Source organism: Lissotriton vulgaris, chromosome 9 (genome assembly GCF_964263255.1).
Source record: "Lissotriton vulgaris chromosome 9, aLisVul1.2, whole genome shotgun sequence".
Lineage (NCBI taxonomy): Eukaryota > Metazoa > Chordata > Amphibia > Caudata > Salamandridae > Lissotriton > Lissotriton vulgaris.
In genome coordinates, this window is record NC_141697.1 from 1098146693 (window position 1) to 1098161919 (window position 15227).

Here is a 15227-nt window from a genome sequence, read left to right on the forward strand (position 1 = left end):
GTTTGATTGGGAAAAGGCTCATGTGAACGACAAGTCTGGCGGATTGTTTTGCATGGTTGTCACAGAGCACCTGCTCAGTTATTGTGTGCCAGAGTTGCGCCAGCACCTGTTGAAGTTTGGATCGTTTAGTGCATGTGAGCTTGCAGAGGAAGCAGACCAATGGGAGAGTGCAAGAGGTTCCTTAGCGCCGCTAGTGAGTGATTCCAATATTAGTGGGTCAGGTTTTCTCCAACCCAGCGTGGTGGAGGAGGGTGAGAGTAGCCCAGCTAGGTCTCAGTATAGTGAGGAGGGTGTAGGGGCTTGCTGTCTGTCTCAGTGGAGCGGAAGTGAGTGTGAGACCGAGAGTCCCCAGACGCCCGAAGCCCTGCCTCAGAGCCTGGATGGTTTCTTTAGGGAACACCAGGGTGGGGACCTATGCTTTCCTGTTAGTCCACTTGAGGGAGATCTCCTAGTGTGTGGAGGACCTGGAGCATCTGTGAGCGGAGCTTCTGTAGTTGTGGAGTCTGGAAGTACTGCTCCAGTAGGGAGAGTACCGAAGTCCAGTGAAAAGAGTGATTGGGGAGTGACCTGTGAGTCCTCAGAAGTCCTGGAGTGCCAGGCAGTGATTCCACCAAAGGTTCTAGACCGGAGGTCGGAGGTCCAGGTTCAGGGTTTGCCTGACCTGAAGGGTGGGAGTACTGTAAGCAGTGTCCTGACCAGTTCTTTCTCCAGAGGTATCGCCCCGGTTGGGAGGGAGCAGGACTCTGGAAGGGGGTGCAGAGGGTGGGAAAGCCCACCTCTGACCCCGGTACCACCTGAGGGGTTAAACCCTAGGTTGGGAGAGTGGTGTTTAGAGCGTACCCCTCGCAGGAGGAGGAGGAACCCTAGGAGAAGAGGTAAGGGGAGGAGAGCCTACCCTGAGACTCCTGGTCCACCTAAGGTTGTAGACCCTAGGCTGGAGAACCAGTGGCAGTCTAGCCCTGTCTTGCAGACAGGAAGAGTGGAGCATGGCTGTTATGTGCCAGGGGTTACTACCCCCCACTTGGTGAGTTGGCAGGATCCAGTGGCACCTGGGTGGCCTAGGGCCTGGTCCTCGCCGAGGGCAGCTGGAGAGTACCAGTGGGGTAATCCAGTGAGTCCCTACCATAGTTTTAGAAAGAACCCCAGGGGTTCACAGTGGCGTAAAACAGGAGGGTGTCCCTGCAGTTGCGGGCCCGCGTCCGTGTTTTATCGCCCCAAGCAGGGAAGTCCATCACGGTGGTGATTGGTCTGCCCTGCGTTTTGGCTGGAAGGGGGTTGTGTTGGACTTGGCCCTTAAGGCAGGTTCACCCCTAATCTTTTTGCTTTTTATCTGTGATATGTGTGGATGATTTTCTGGGCTGTGCGCACTTTTTCTCTGTGTCCCAGAGTAAAGTGCGTGCATGTAGTTAGGCTGGCCTGCTCTCCCATAGGGATGCATGGGGAATGTCTGTGTCCCTAGTAATTCCTGATGCGTGGGGAGTGCATGCTCGAATTTGGTATGTGCGTGTTCGTGGGAATGAATGCTTCGCAACGGTGTATGTGGTATGTGTGTGTCATGAGTAGAAATGCCATTTCTGGGACTTGGCATATTACTGTAAAATATGCCTGCAGTGTGATTGGCTGGAGCTGGCTGGTGAGCCTGGCTCCAGGAAGGCTGGATGGGTCTGCCCGGTGGTGAGTGTGAGATCAGCATGCTTGATGGCTTGGGAGGAGTGCACCTGGCCCCTGATGGGCCTGGACTTTCCCCAGACAATGCTGGCTCCACCCCCTGTAGTGCGACTGATGGCCCTAGCCCTGCCAGTGAATAGAGAGGGTGGTTGAGGTAAACAGAGTACTTCAAAACCAGCTGCAACTGGTTTTCCCCCACCCTGCACCCTGAGACAAAGGGGTTTTTCTGTATAAGAAGGGGCTGTGTCCCCATACAATTTGTCCTGTTCTTGGTTCTGCCTAGGATCTTGCCAGAGGGGGCTGTTGCTGCTGCAGGGGCCAAGAGGACCGTCACTTGGCTGTCTCCCTGCCTGGAGACCCAGTGTGCTGGCTCTGGTCCTGCCTTGCCCCTCTGCCTGCCTCCAGACCCTGCTGGAGCTGTTCTTGTGCCTGGAGGCGCCCTGATCTGGATTTGTAGCGCTAGGAGCGCTTTCCTTATGCCCCAGCGCTTTGCTGATATTTCTAGCGCTAGGCGCACTTTCTGTGGCCCCTAAGCGCTTGGGAGCGCTGTGTGAGCAGCCGGTGCCCACCCGGCATCTGCCCGTCGGATTGTGCCGATTTGCCGATTTTCGGCATTAGCGAGTGCCCACCTCGCTTTATCTTTATTTTTGGAGGCCGGTACCCGGCATTGCCCCGTACTTTGATTTTGTAAATACCTCGAGGGAGCCCACTCCTCGGGTACTGAGAAGCCGCCTGCCTGCCTGGTACGAGCCGCCGCGCTGCCCGCGGCGACCCGGAAGCATTGGGCCGGCTGACCAATCGCAGCGCGGCCCGAGACGGGAAACCCGGAAGTCCCGCCCCCGCAGCAGAGAAGCAGCCGGCGTGTCCTGCCCGAGGCTCCCGATCGGAGGGAGAGCCCCGGGACGAGGGAAGAGGAGACCGGCAGAGAGTGCTGCCCCGCCCTGCAGGCCCAGCGAGACCCGGTGAGTGAGGGGACGGGGTCCCTTGAGTTTATTTGAGAGCGGTCCCGGTTGGCAGCGGACCGCTCCCACGACCCTTGGCATTGGTCCCAAGTCCCTGTGAGGGACTCCCCGATGCCCCCGTTGTCTCCTTGAGCCCCGAGAGGCTCCCGGCATTGAGAAGGTGACAGAGCGGCCCCGAAAGGCAGGGGGCCGCTCCAACGTGCATAGTTGCTGTTTGAGCCCACACCCACATCGCTTTAGAGCTCTGAGAGAGGCTCCACCGGCCCAATTGATTTGCGAGCCCCGAGAGGCTCCAGAGGCCACAGTTGTTGCCGAGCCCGGCGAGGCTCATTGCCCTACCTGCATTCACGAGCCCCGAGGCTCTGGGGCATTTTGATTATTTTTAAGAGCGCTGAGCTCTACATTGTACATTGGCTTTGTGAACCCCTGAGAGGCTCCTTGTTCACTTTGTTCTTGAGCCCTCTTGGCTCCAACGTTGCTCAGTCATATTTACAACTGTCCAGCACTTAGTGGACAGTTGCCACGTTTAGGCTCTGTGTTCTGTGCTGCCTGCGCAGACCTCCCTGACACTGAGACTCAGGGCATTCCGCCCCTTTCGAGGCCAGTTGGCCTGAGGGACATTTGTGAGTGTGGTGCTGTGTGCACCCCGTGCATAGTGAATTATTGATTCCACTTACCTTTTCTAAAAGTGACCTGATTAGGTATTTCATGTTTATCCCCTTTTTCTAAATGTGACCTGCATAGAGGATTGTTTAGGTTTATCCATTATGCTAAATGTGACCTGCATAGTGAATTGCTGATTCCGCTTACCTTTTCTAAAAGTGACCTGATTAGGTATTTTTATGGTTATCCCCTTTTTGCTAAATGTGACCTGCATAGAGGATTGCTGATGTTTCATTTTATGTTTAGGTTTCCTTCCCTTTGCCAAGAGTGAATTGCTTAGGTGTTGGTATTCCTTCCTTAGGTCCTGATGATAAGGTCCTAGTTACCTGCGTGATTTACCTACAGTGTTTTAGGGTTGCGTAGGAGGTCTTTACTCTGTTCCGGTGATTACTGGATGTGTGTTGCATTTGTAATTTTGGTGCTACTCATTCTATGTTTACGACATAAGTGTATATCTACCAGTATTATTTTCTGACAAGTGCTTACCCCTGACAGTGGTCCATGTGGCCCTGTCCTGTACATAATTCCCCTTGTAAATTCTGCCCGTGCCCCTGGCACATTGTACAGTTTGCGTGTGTTATCTAATGTGTTGTTTATTATAATACAAAGGCTATTTTTTATATATATCCTTGTGTGGAGTCTTTCTTTGTAGTGGGCCTTGGGTGTTGTTGCTGGGGTGCGTGCGCAAATACTTAACTCATACCGCCTCCAAGTTTAGCCTAAGACTGCTCGCGCCACGCTACCTAGAGGGCGAGTGGGGGTTGCCTTGGTGTGTGACTCCCCTGCCCTGACTTTAGAAATGGTGATCCCTGACTGACCTCGACGCGAGTCTTGGCCAGCCAGGGTCCCGTTTCCAACAGTGGATCACAGAATTGTTGTAATACATGATTGAGTATACACATGACCATCGGGGATCTGCTGTACCACCAAGGGATTCAGTGTTTATTGGGGAGTTGGCCTTGCTACATGTACCAAAACACTTGAAGGCTCAATAACTTTGTTTAGGTGAATTTTTTCTCCTGGAGGGCATGATAGTCCCCCGAAGGAGGGACAAAATATTTTGATCATTTTCTGCTGGGGCGGGTGCAATTGCTCCCACCCATGAGAAAACAAAATGGCAGACAAATTTGCTGGGGTTCGTTGTCTGGCACACAGCCAACCCAGTGAGGGCATGCATTATTCACATCAAGGTGTGTTTTCCTGCATGGGGCAATAAAGCTTCCATGGAGGACAGGGAACAAAATCTGGTTTGGGACGGACTGAAGTCTGAGAGTTTTCATCTTCCATGTGGGGTTCCTCAGGGATCAGCTTTATACACTACACTGTTCCATATCTATGTCTGGCTAGGCTCATCAGAAGGTATGGCTTCACGTTGGTATCTTACGCTGATGACTCACAACTTGTTATTTCCATCTGCAAGCAGCCGGAGGCCACAGCTGTTACATTTCATGCTTGCCTTTCCGAGATCATTACCTGGATGAAGCATAATTTTCTGAAGATCAATACAGATAAAACGAAGGTGTTAGAATTTGGAGGGGGACCCCCCGTGTGGCATTTTGGTTGCCAGTCGAGGCTGGGAAGGGTCCGGTTCCCGTCTCTAAGGTTAGGAACCTTGGGGTCATCTTTGATGACAAGTTAATTTCTCTGCCCAGGTTAACAGTCTGACGTCATCCTGTTTCTTTCTCTTAAAAACATTAAGACAGATCTTCCCATTTATCCCACGTGAGCTACAAAAAACAATGGTGAGTCTTTTCCTGTCTAAATTAGATTATTGTAATGCCCTTCTTATGGGCATAGACAAAACACAGATGGAAAAGCTCCAGTCTCTTCAGAATACAGCAGGAAGGTTGCTTCTGAACATCCCCAGGGATTGCTCAACTTCAGCGGGCATTAAATTGTTGCATTGGCTTCCGGTGTAGCAGTGTATGGATTTCAAGGCATTATGCCTGACTCACAAAGCGCTTTATGGAGGCGGCGCCGACAAGGTTTCCAAATTTTTCATGCCCTATACCCCAGCACGCCCTTTAAGATGCACTAACTTGGGTCTACTTAAGACGGCTAAGATTAGGCGGGCAAGGTGGGGTGGTAGGACATTATCAAATGGGGCAGTGCACCTATGGAATAGACTACCTTTGGTCATGAGATTCCAAGCCGACAGAAGTTGTTTAGGAAGGACTTGAAGACACTTCTTTTTTCTGTCATCTAAGCTGTTGAAGCTGCAGTTTCTGGATCTTTTCACATACATCAGCGCCAAGACGCCACGGCAATTGAGCGCTTTATAAACTTTTTATCCTTATGCATAGTATGATTGGCCCCTCAGTAGAACACAAAATGTAAGAAAAAAATCGTGAGGGTTCGAAAGCTGTCATACTGCCGGCCCCCATGGGGGCACATACATTTTTCCCACCAATCTTTGATTTCCGATGGGAGGCATGACCACCTCGCCCAAGAGGGAAAACAAAATGGGCCAAATCCACTGACACGCCAGGGAGCTAATGGGCCTGTTTTATGGGCCGATTGTCAGGTTTTTAATGTTGATTGCAGTCTTCCATACCTTGTAAAACAACTATACAGTGCGTCTTTAGAAGTTCAAAACAGCTCCAATGCGCAAACGTGAGCTACTTTTTAGGTATAGTGTTAACAATGACCTTTTGATTTTAGTCATGTTACGTATATATATATATATATATACGTAACATAATCATTATATGGGCTTTCAGTTAGCCCTCTTCATCCATTGGTCTGTCATTCACATTTTACTTACACCCACTAAAGCATGGGGCAATAGGTCATCCTACTTCAGCCATTGCCTAAATACCTGTGAGTGATGGCATTCTGCCTTTTCACAATCAGCACATTCACATACAAAGAAGAACTCTTCAGTTCTAGAGGCTACCATATCAAAGTAGGCCTCCTGTGACCACAGTCTGATTTGTGCTTTCAGGCATTTTTGTATACTAGCAATGATCCAGCAGCTTCCCCAACAATAAACTATTGTAAAAACCATGACTAAATAAAACAGGGGTTGACAAAGTTTAAAAGGCTGGCAGCGAACACCAGACTTTTTGGCTTTGCAAATCGATGTTTAGCTATTTGGTTAACTAATGGTTGGGGGCACTTTTACTGTTGGGCCTGGGCCGAGCTTTTGTCCCAGCCTGACTCTGATATGGCTTGGTTTTAGCTGTCTCTCGTCTAAATAAAATCCTGTTGTATTTGTGTGCCATATAAAATGACCACTGGCTGGATTGGGCTCCCTCCAGCTCATGAAGTGCACTGTGGTATTGTGTATGAGGTATTATGTATTTTAGTCATGGTAGAGACCACAGACACCGCATTGCACCCACTGGCAGACTCTACCACTTAGATATTCAAATTGAAGGTGACGTTAAACGCACCAGTAACACTATCTTTTGGGATAATTCGACTTCTTCATATGATATTCTTTTGGCGGAGGTAGATCGGCCTCCTCCTTTTTTTTCTTGTGCCCAAGGTGAGGATATTATCCTCCCTTTATTTTCACCTTCAGCTCTAGACATAGTTAAACAAGCTTATGCTTCTGAATGGGCCCTTCCTTTGGCCCCCGCTTTATATCGCAACCAGGCTGGTTTGAATAAGGACTCTTCCTTTCATGTTATTCCTATACGTTACACTCCACAACGTCAGCCACAGTATACAATTAAACTTGATGCCAAAGCAGCCTTTAAAGACATTCTGGCTTAATTAGAGTACCATGGTGTAAATGAGCCCTGTGTATCACAGATGAATAATCCCATTTTTCCGGTGTCAAAACCCAAACTTTCTTATCGTATTGCATTGGATAATAGCCTTTTGAATAGTCAAACTCGCACTTTTACTCTCCAAAATACACATAGTACAGCATTAATGAACAATATTGTTTGCAAGGAATTTGAAACCACACCTGATATTTTGAATGTTTTTTTTCAATCACAATTTGGCTTTAGAGAGCCGTGATTGGTCTGCATTTACCGCCCTTGGCTCCCAGAGGCAATACGCCTGTTTGCCCAAGGGATATATATAAGAACAGCCTAGGTGTTTTTGCAGCTCGAATTGTGTCCATTCTCCACGAGATTGACCCTGATGTTTTGTCCTGTGTTGATGGCATCTATTTAACAGACGATGAATTGAATCCTCATTTAGCTAGAGTGGATCGCATAATTTTGTGGTTTGTTGAACTTGGTTACAAGTTCAATTTTTCAAAATCCCACACTGCTTTCCTCACAGTTCTTTTTCTTGGTTATGAATTAACCAATGAGGGTATGCGCTTGGAGCCTCATTTTTTTAGAAAAATGTGCGCAGTTGCTGCCTCCAAATATGCTAAAATATCTACAATCTTTGCTTGGCTTTTTACATTTTGGAAGAACTTACATTCCAGACTATCCTCAACATATCAAATTGATCTACACTTTGATACATCCAGATTTGTTGGTGTCCTGTTGGGTGCCTGAACACACTGAGATTCTGAGATCTTTACAAACTGATTTGCTTGAAATGCGACATTTACATATATGTCTAAATACAACAAATTTGGTCATCTGGATTGTACCGGGTTCTATTGATTTTACCTGTGTTACATTTAATGAAGGAGATACAACTCCCATTGCATATAAGTCACATTTATATTTCCCGGTGGATATGCAATTTGTATCCAATGATAAAATACTACCAACAGTCCAGATGGCCCTCCCTAAAGAACAGCCTTTGGCTCAAGGAAAAAAATTATTCTCATTTCTCTTGTGCCTTAGAGGCTGCCATGAAAGCTAGTGTTCCCAACTCTAAAGCACCTCATTCATGATGTATTCAATGGACTACATCCTTAACAGCAGTTGATGTCGACATTATTTTCTAAACTTCTTTACAGACGTAGGAATTTCTACAATATGAGCATGTTTATCCTGAGCCTTCGTCAGTTCTTCCTCTTCATCAAGACAGATGTATTATCTATACCGATGGTTCTGCACAACCAACTATAGGTTCTAAACAGCAATACTCTGCAGCATGCGCAATTGTTTTAGGCATTATATCACACTGCATTTTTCAACCTATTACTACACACACTTGGTCTCTAGGAAACTGCACTGGGCAGTTAGCTGACCATAAAGCTTAGCTGTTTTGCACTTGAAACATATAAATCCAGAATTCCCCATACTTATGGTGTCTGATTCATTTTACTGTGTACAAATATTTAATGATAATTTCCATTTTTGGCGAAAAGATTATTTTAAGGATACCAAAGATAGCACAATTAAGCATTAAATACTTTGGGTTAGAGTGGCAGATTATAAAGATATATTACCACAAGCTCATGTAATTCATACATTGGGTAATCAACATGTGGGCGCATACGCAGTAGGGAATTCTATGGCTGATGAGGCAGCCAAATCTGCAGTAGGCAACAGTAAAATAGCTGCAGTAACGCATTCTAAACCACGTATTGATCATGACATCTGGGCTGTCATCCATGCTTCTCAGGATGGCACAGTTTTACCTAATGGTTTTCCTTCTAAATATACATATTCCCTAAATATGCATCATGTCCCTTTTGCAACTCTATCTGGGATTTGTGATTGCCAATACCCAACCCTGATCGCAGACAATCTTTAATAGTTATAGTGCACAAAGGTGTCACTTCTGCACTTGTGGGAGTGGCTGCCACTATTTCTCTTTTACAACGTTATTTATAAGGTTTATACCAACAAACCAAAAAATATATTTTGTACTATGATATTTGTCAACAAATTAAACGTTCCACTGTGTCTCATTCACCACAGATGCACTTGTTTATTTTGAATACGACTTTTGGTTGCATTTATCTTGATCATTGAGGTCCTTTAGTTTCAGATACTGCTTTCAAATTCGTCTTGGTTGCAATTGATTCTTGCTCTAGGTTCCTCTGGGTGTGGCCACACCGATCGGCTGATGCTTGAAATGTTATTAAAGATTTGCAAGTCTTTGTCTGGACATGGCTGTCACGCATTCCACTCAGACGATTCTCCGGCTTTCAACTCGAAGGTGTACTGTGATTCGAAGAAGTCCGTGGGTCTGCAAGTGCATTTTTCTTCTTTGTATAGGCCTGAGGGCATTTCTGGTGTGGAGAGAATGAACCATGCCTTAAAGCAATCCTTAACGGCTAAAGAATTAGGTACAGGGCGTGGTTGGTTAAATCATCTCCATTGCAATCAATAATCCTTAAAAAATTACCCTGAAAAGTATAAAATGCTCTTTGGCATTAAGATCTATGTTCCAGGCTTTGATGATCCAGACATTGTGGTGGCAGCTGAAACCTTTGATGCTGATAACTACTGTATGCATTACAGTATCTACAAAATTCTTGTGATGCCAAGGCTTGCAAGTATTTTCGGGCACCTCTTTCATTCGAGTCCAGATACTCAAAGTCCTGTGTCTGGTTGGCTTCCCATAGTTGGAGACCTTGCTCGTGAAAAACATTGCCCTAAAAAGGAATTAAGTCCAACGTACCATGCTCCTGTTCTAGTCCTTGTTATCCATGGTACACAAACTGTGATTTTGCCACCATTTCCAAGTCATAAAGAAAATCACTTTGTTTCTATTGAGCATGTCAAGCCACACCATATGGCTAATTCTCTGCAGTATGCCCAGGAGTAGGGGTTCACACAAATTTCCTTTGCAGCATATGAGCACCACCATTGCTGCTACTCCCCGGCTGCCACGGGAGGTTGAAACCTCTGTCGATTTGTTACTTGCTTCTACTTCTCCATCTGATCCACTGTTGGAAACCCCTTTTGAATTACATTTTTCAAATACTACAGCTGAATCTCAGGCAACTTATTTCCATTTGAATTCCTCAGGTACTATATGGATCAAGACCATTTCTCTTCTGTCCGCTCTTCATTGTCTTTAGTTCTGCATCCACCCACAGTGCAGATTTGTGATATTGTTTCTTGGTTTAAATGCATTTATCTAGTCCCTTCTTGGATATACATTTAGACCATCTTTTCTTTGGTTCTCTTATTGATGTGGATTGGATTTTTGACTGTCTTTTTTCTGCTGATTAATTGACATTACCTTCCAGAATGTTTTGAAGAGGAATTGGTTGACAGGGTGCTGGATCAACATTCCTCCTCACATAAAATGAAAAGTGACTTGTCCCTTGGCAACATTTCAGCTGTTCCAGTGACTGATGGAATGCTTGAGATAAGGTTCCTTTCGATATATACACTCCTACAGAGACCCTGCAAATTCCAGATGTATTCAAAGTTTCTATGGGTGATGTAATAGTAGAGGGTTACAATTAGATTATTGGGATGTTGATACTGTGAATTCGATGTTTTCCGAATTGCAATATTATGCTATGTTTGAATCAGAAGATGTATATTCTAATTCCACTAATTCCACTGATATGTTCTGTTATCACCAATATGGACATAATTTTCTGCATAGGGCAAGTGTACAGCATCCCCATTATAATTATACACAGTGGGAACATTGTACAACTCCACCACAAGAAAGTTAAAAAAGACAGACAGACAAGTATACATATTTTACTAGTTACGACATTTCAGATCGAATGTCATACTGTTTTAAATTGGCTCCAACCCTGTAGAATAAGTATATGGTTACTCAGACCAAGCTGATATATGCGGCTCCCTTTGTCGAACAATATGCCCTCAAGGGATTTCACTTTTGGATGGACAACATTGATCTGAAATAGATTTGTGGTACAAAGCCTGGCATGTCCAAGGCACAGCAACTCTATTTTGAGCCTGTCTAATTCCCAAGCAAATTATTTTTCTAAATGAAACAGTCCAACAAACTATTTTTCTGGGATTGGCTCAAATTAAAGAGCTGAATGCCCTGATAATTCCCTCAATTGCCTATTTTGATAATTGGCGTTCTTATGCAAACTGTACAGAAGCCCAGCTAAATAGTATGATAGAAAATGGTACATTTAACTCATCTTTTTCATATTCTGGTGGATGATTATTGTGGCAGGGAACACCAATGGTTGTCATGCTAATTTTCTTAATTCCACCTCTGGTTTTAAATCAAGTAGACCAGATCCACAGTACTCACAGTCAGCCCATTCGAACACTATTACCACCTATTCAGTGGGTAAACTATGCCAGCAATGGTTAGAAAATTCTCCACAAATTGCTGCAGTGAAACAACATCTTTCTCTTCTATCGGAAGATATACATTTATCTGATTTTTTGTTTGGTCCCATGATCCCTCATTCTAAAAGATTACTACATGCAGCCTACAATGAAATATAGAAATTATCATTAATTGAAGCTTCTATGCATTTCAGACAAATTGATCAAGATAATTTGAATAAAGTAACTGCTGTGGTAGATAATAGTATTAATACTCTATCATCTCATATTCATAATTTGAACAGCATTGTGTCATCTGTTATTGATATTGTACAGAATGATGTGTCAAAATTGCATCATGATCAGAGTCAGCTCCGATACATTATGCAAGTTTAGTTGGACGTTTCAAACACTGATAAATGGACACGTTCCTTGGTATTACTTAAACTGTACTGCTTTGTTTCTGCCTATTAATTTAGCCCACAAACAACAATCAATGGCTATGAAAAACTCAACTTACACCATGCTACATTTAGAATTGCTTTTTGAAAATCCCATTCATTGTCGCTGAAACACCTTCAGCAGTTTCCAACATGCATGAAAATGTTTTCTAATAGGTAGATATGAACCCCTGGGGAGCAGTTACACCCACGAGTTATGGTCCCTGCCTTTTACCTATCATTGTGAACGAGCCGAAAGAGAAGTTTTTCTTAAGGGAGAGGCGTGTGACTCGACTGCCAGTCATTCACTTGTTTGTCAACAACGTTGAAATCCTTGGCACTTGTAAAGTTTCAGTGACTAATATGGCTTATTTGAAAGGAACTCCACTTCCTGCAATTCTTTCCTTTATTAATGTACTTTCGCATGGAAACTATCTAATGCTTAATAATCAAGACTGCTGGGGTATGTGGGCAGATGTCCCATATATGGTGTCCATTTCAAAGTTAGTCACATGTTGCAACAACATCCTGTTTCCCCCTCCACACAGAGTTGTAGATAGCTCACTGTGGCCTTCCATTCCAACTTGTAAAGCAGATGGCAATAAGCTAAGCAGACTCAAAGCATTATTGTTTCAACAACAAGTGGCTTTTATATCTGCACGCAATACCTTCGAATTACATGTGTCCAGAACTACTATTGAATACTAAACTCCCCCTGCATTTTGGTGAATTGAATAATCAAATATTGAATGCTTACGATACCGCGGGTTCAGCAATTTTTTTTTTAATTGTAGGCTCTGGCCTCATCACTTCTTTCCAAATTCTCTTTGGGGTAATTCAGGCTTTTATACACTCTATTTTTTACAGCATGTTTGGATAATTTCCAGTGCTGCTGTTCCGTATTTGTGGCATTCTCATCCTGTCACTGCTGTTGCGTAATGGATGTTCCTTCTGCGTCCGCCCTGGATCTGGCATCGCTCCAGCACAATCATGGGCGCATGTTTGAGCTCTTTGGCATGATTCCATTGCAGGTGTTGGATGTGGATTGATGTTTAACCTTCTGTCGTGCTTATTTCACCTGGTGCAATCTGTATTTCACTGCATCTGGTACCCTTTTCAATGGGCATTAGACATATGCCTGGCTCTACGGATTCCCACTTCCCTGGATCTCAAACTGCTGATGAGTTCCATAGAGGCCCATTATCAGGACTATTCCTTGGGTTTGCGACCTCTACAAAATTCAAGTCTGGAGCAAATGGTCAATGGTAGTTCCTGTGCATCGGCACAGCGATTGCTAGATCAGAGTTTCATTGAAGTCAACGCAGGTTGTCCGGTGATAGCATGTGCGTCTATTGGAGCTGAGAATCATGTCTGTTCATTGCAACTTATGAAGTGGGCCTAAGACTTAACCACCTACATGGAGGCAAACCCCATCATAGAGTCCTTTGCTACCACAATGGCTGCTTACATACTGGATTCCTACGACACTCATTACTTGGTTATTTTTTGTTTTCAAATTGTCATTTGTTAGCTTCGGGGATCGATTTATTAGTGTTGGCTTTGAGTTTGTGTATCTTCAGATCTGTTACATGCTTCCTTCATGACCAAGGGGAGGGTGTCATGTGTCCTATACAGGGCCCATTGTGGTTTTCCCTATGTTTGCCTAGCTGTGCACGACACCAGGCTGCATTAGCTTTGCACACGTTACTATATAAACATGTTTGCTTATGTGCCACATTATATTTTCACACTGAACCTGTAGTTGTTTTTTCGTTCTATTCTTTTCTGGGATTTAGTCTGTATAGTAGACAAGGTCAAACAACAATGTCCCTTGCCATTTTGTTATGGTCAGACACTCGCACCCAGACACAACACAGAAATGCAGCTATTGTTTATGAACATGAGAACCTTGTCATATAGGTATGCACAGCAATGTAACACACAGAGAGCGACAGATATTTTCTGAGCTGTACCTGAGATGTAGAAGGTTGACCTGTGTATGCTAAGATACAGAGTCCGCTTCAACATCTCACTGGCATATTGAGGGAAATCACATTGCATTGGTAGCCTGAAACGCTAGTCCCATCACAGTGACTGCTAGAGGGAAACGCTCCAGAAAGAGACACAGCACAGACACCAGAGAAATGTCTCTTTCTCTCTCTCTCTCTCTCTCTCTCCCTCTCTTGCTTTCTCTATCTCGTGCACACAAAGTCACACACACACAGAAACATGTGCGCACACATACAGTCGCACACGCCTGTTCCCCAAAGCAAACAGTGCAAGTTCTGCAATACAGTCTATCACCATTGAGCCGCCACATGTTGGTCCGTGATGCAGGGTTGGACTGGCCAATAGGGCAATCAGGCAGTGCCCGAGGGTTGGTTTTATAGGACAGTGTGTGTGCCAGGTTTTTGACGTTTGTGGCCCTGTTTTATGGTCTGGTGGGCCTGTTTTTAGAGTTGAATTCCCTGATATTGACAAAAACATTGCCTGTAGCAAAGAAATATGCATAGTCTCTCATGCCTGCAAAACACAAAACCGCCCAATTTGCAAATGTGGGTCACTTTTTTAGCTATCTGATTCACTAATGGCAGACACTTTTATTCTAATGCCAGGGCACATATTATGTCTCAGTCCAACCCTGCCATGATGTGGCAGACACTGTGTGTGAGGGCATAGCCTTCAATCAGTTGCTCGCTTAAAGCACAGCAGCTGACGTTTGCCCAAACACAACTTCAGCTAGAATGTAGGAACTCCATAAAAATCTTTCTCGGAGGTGCATTACGGATGCACCAAGAAAAAAGTGAGGATTGAATTTGTCAATTATTCACCACATAACTGTCAATTACCAGCATTTTCACTGCACGAATTACAAACATGATTAAATACCCCTCGGCAAAAGCACTCTATCCAAACCCCTCAAGCACCATTTCAAAATCAGCAAAATAAATGTCATTGTTCTAATGCAGTGGTCTTGGCAATGTCTAGCAATCAGCATTATAATGAATGCATTCTATCAGAAGAGCATGATAGGTGACGTACGCATCCCTTATCCTCTTCAGCGCGGCGCAAATTTTCGTGCTATGCTGAAGATTCGAAAAACGGATGTGGTCATGACGGAACGGTTCCGTCATCAGCACAGCCCAACCGACGCTGATGACGGAACCGTTCCGTCATAAGCATCGAAGGGGTTATAGTACCTATAGTACCAAAGTATCAAACACCACTGATTGAGGCACCAGGACAAAGTTTGAAAATGAAAATGCACTCCATCCTTTCCTCCCAGGTTTATAGCAAGGTGGCCCCAATAAATTTTAGAACGGAGCTCCAGGTAAATACACGGACTTCACTTGAGGTTCAGATTGACTTCAAAATCCTCTGAGTGATGTTTAAAATACAGACTG

General features: G+C 44.7%; 1 protein-coding gene across 7 annotated transcripts in view; it reads right to left on the reverse strand.

Annotated features, from left to right (window-relative positions):
• CADPS (calcium dependent secretion activator) overlaps window positions 1–15227 on the reverse strand; it is a 1556059-nt gene that overhangs the window by 421608 nt on the left and 1119224 nt on the right. The gene's annotated exons all lie outside the window — the stretch shown is intronic.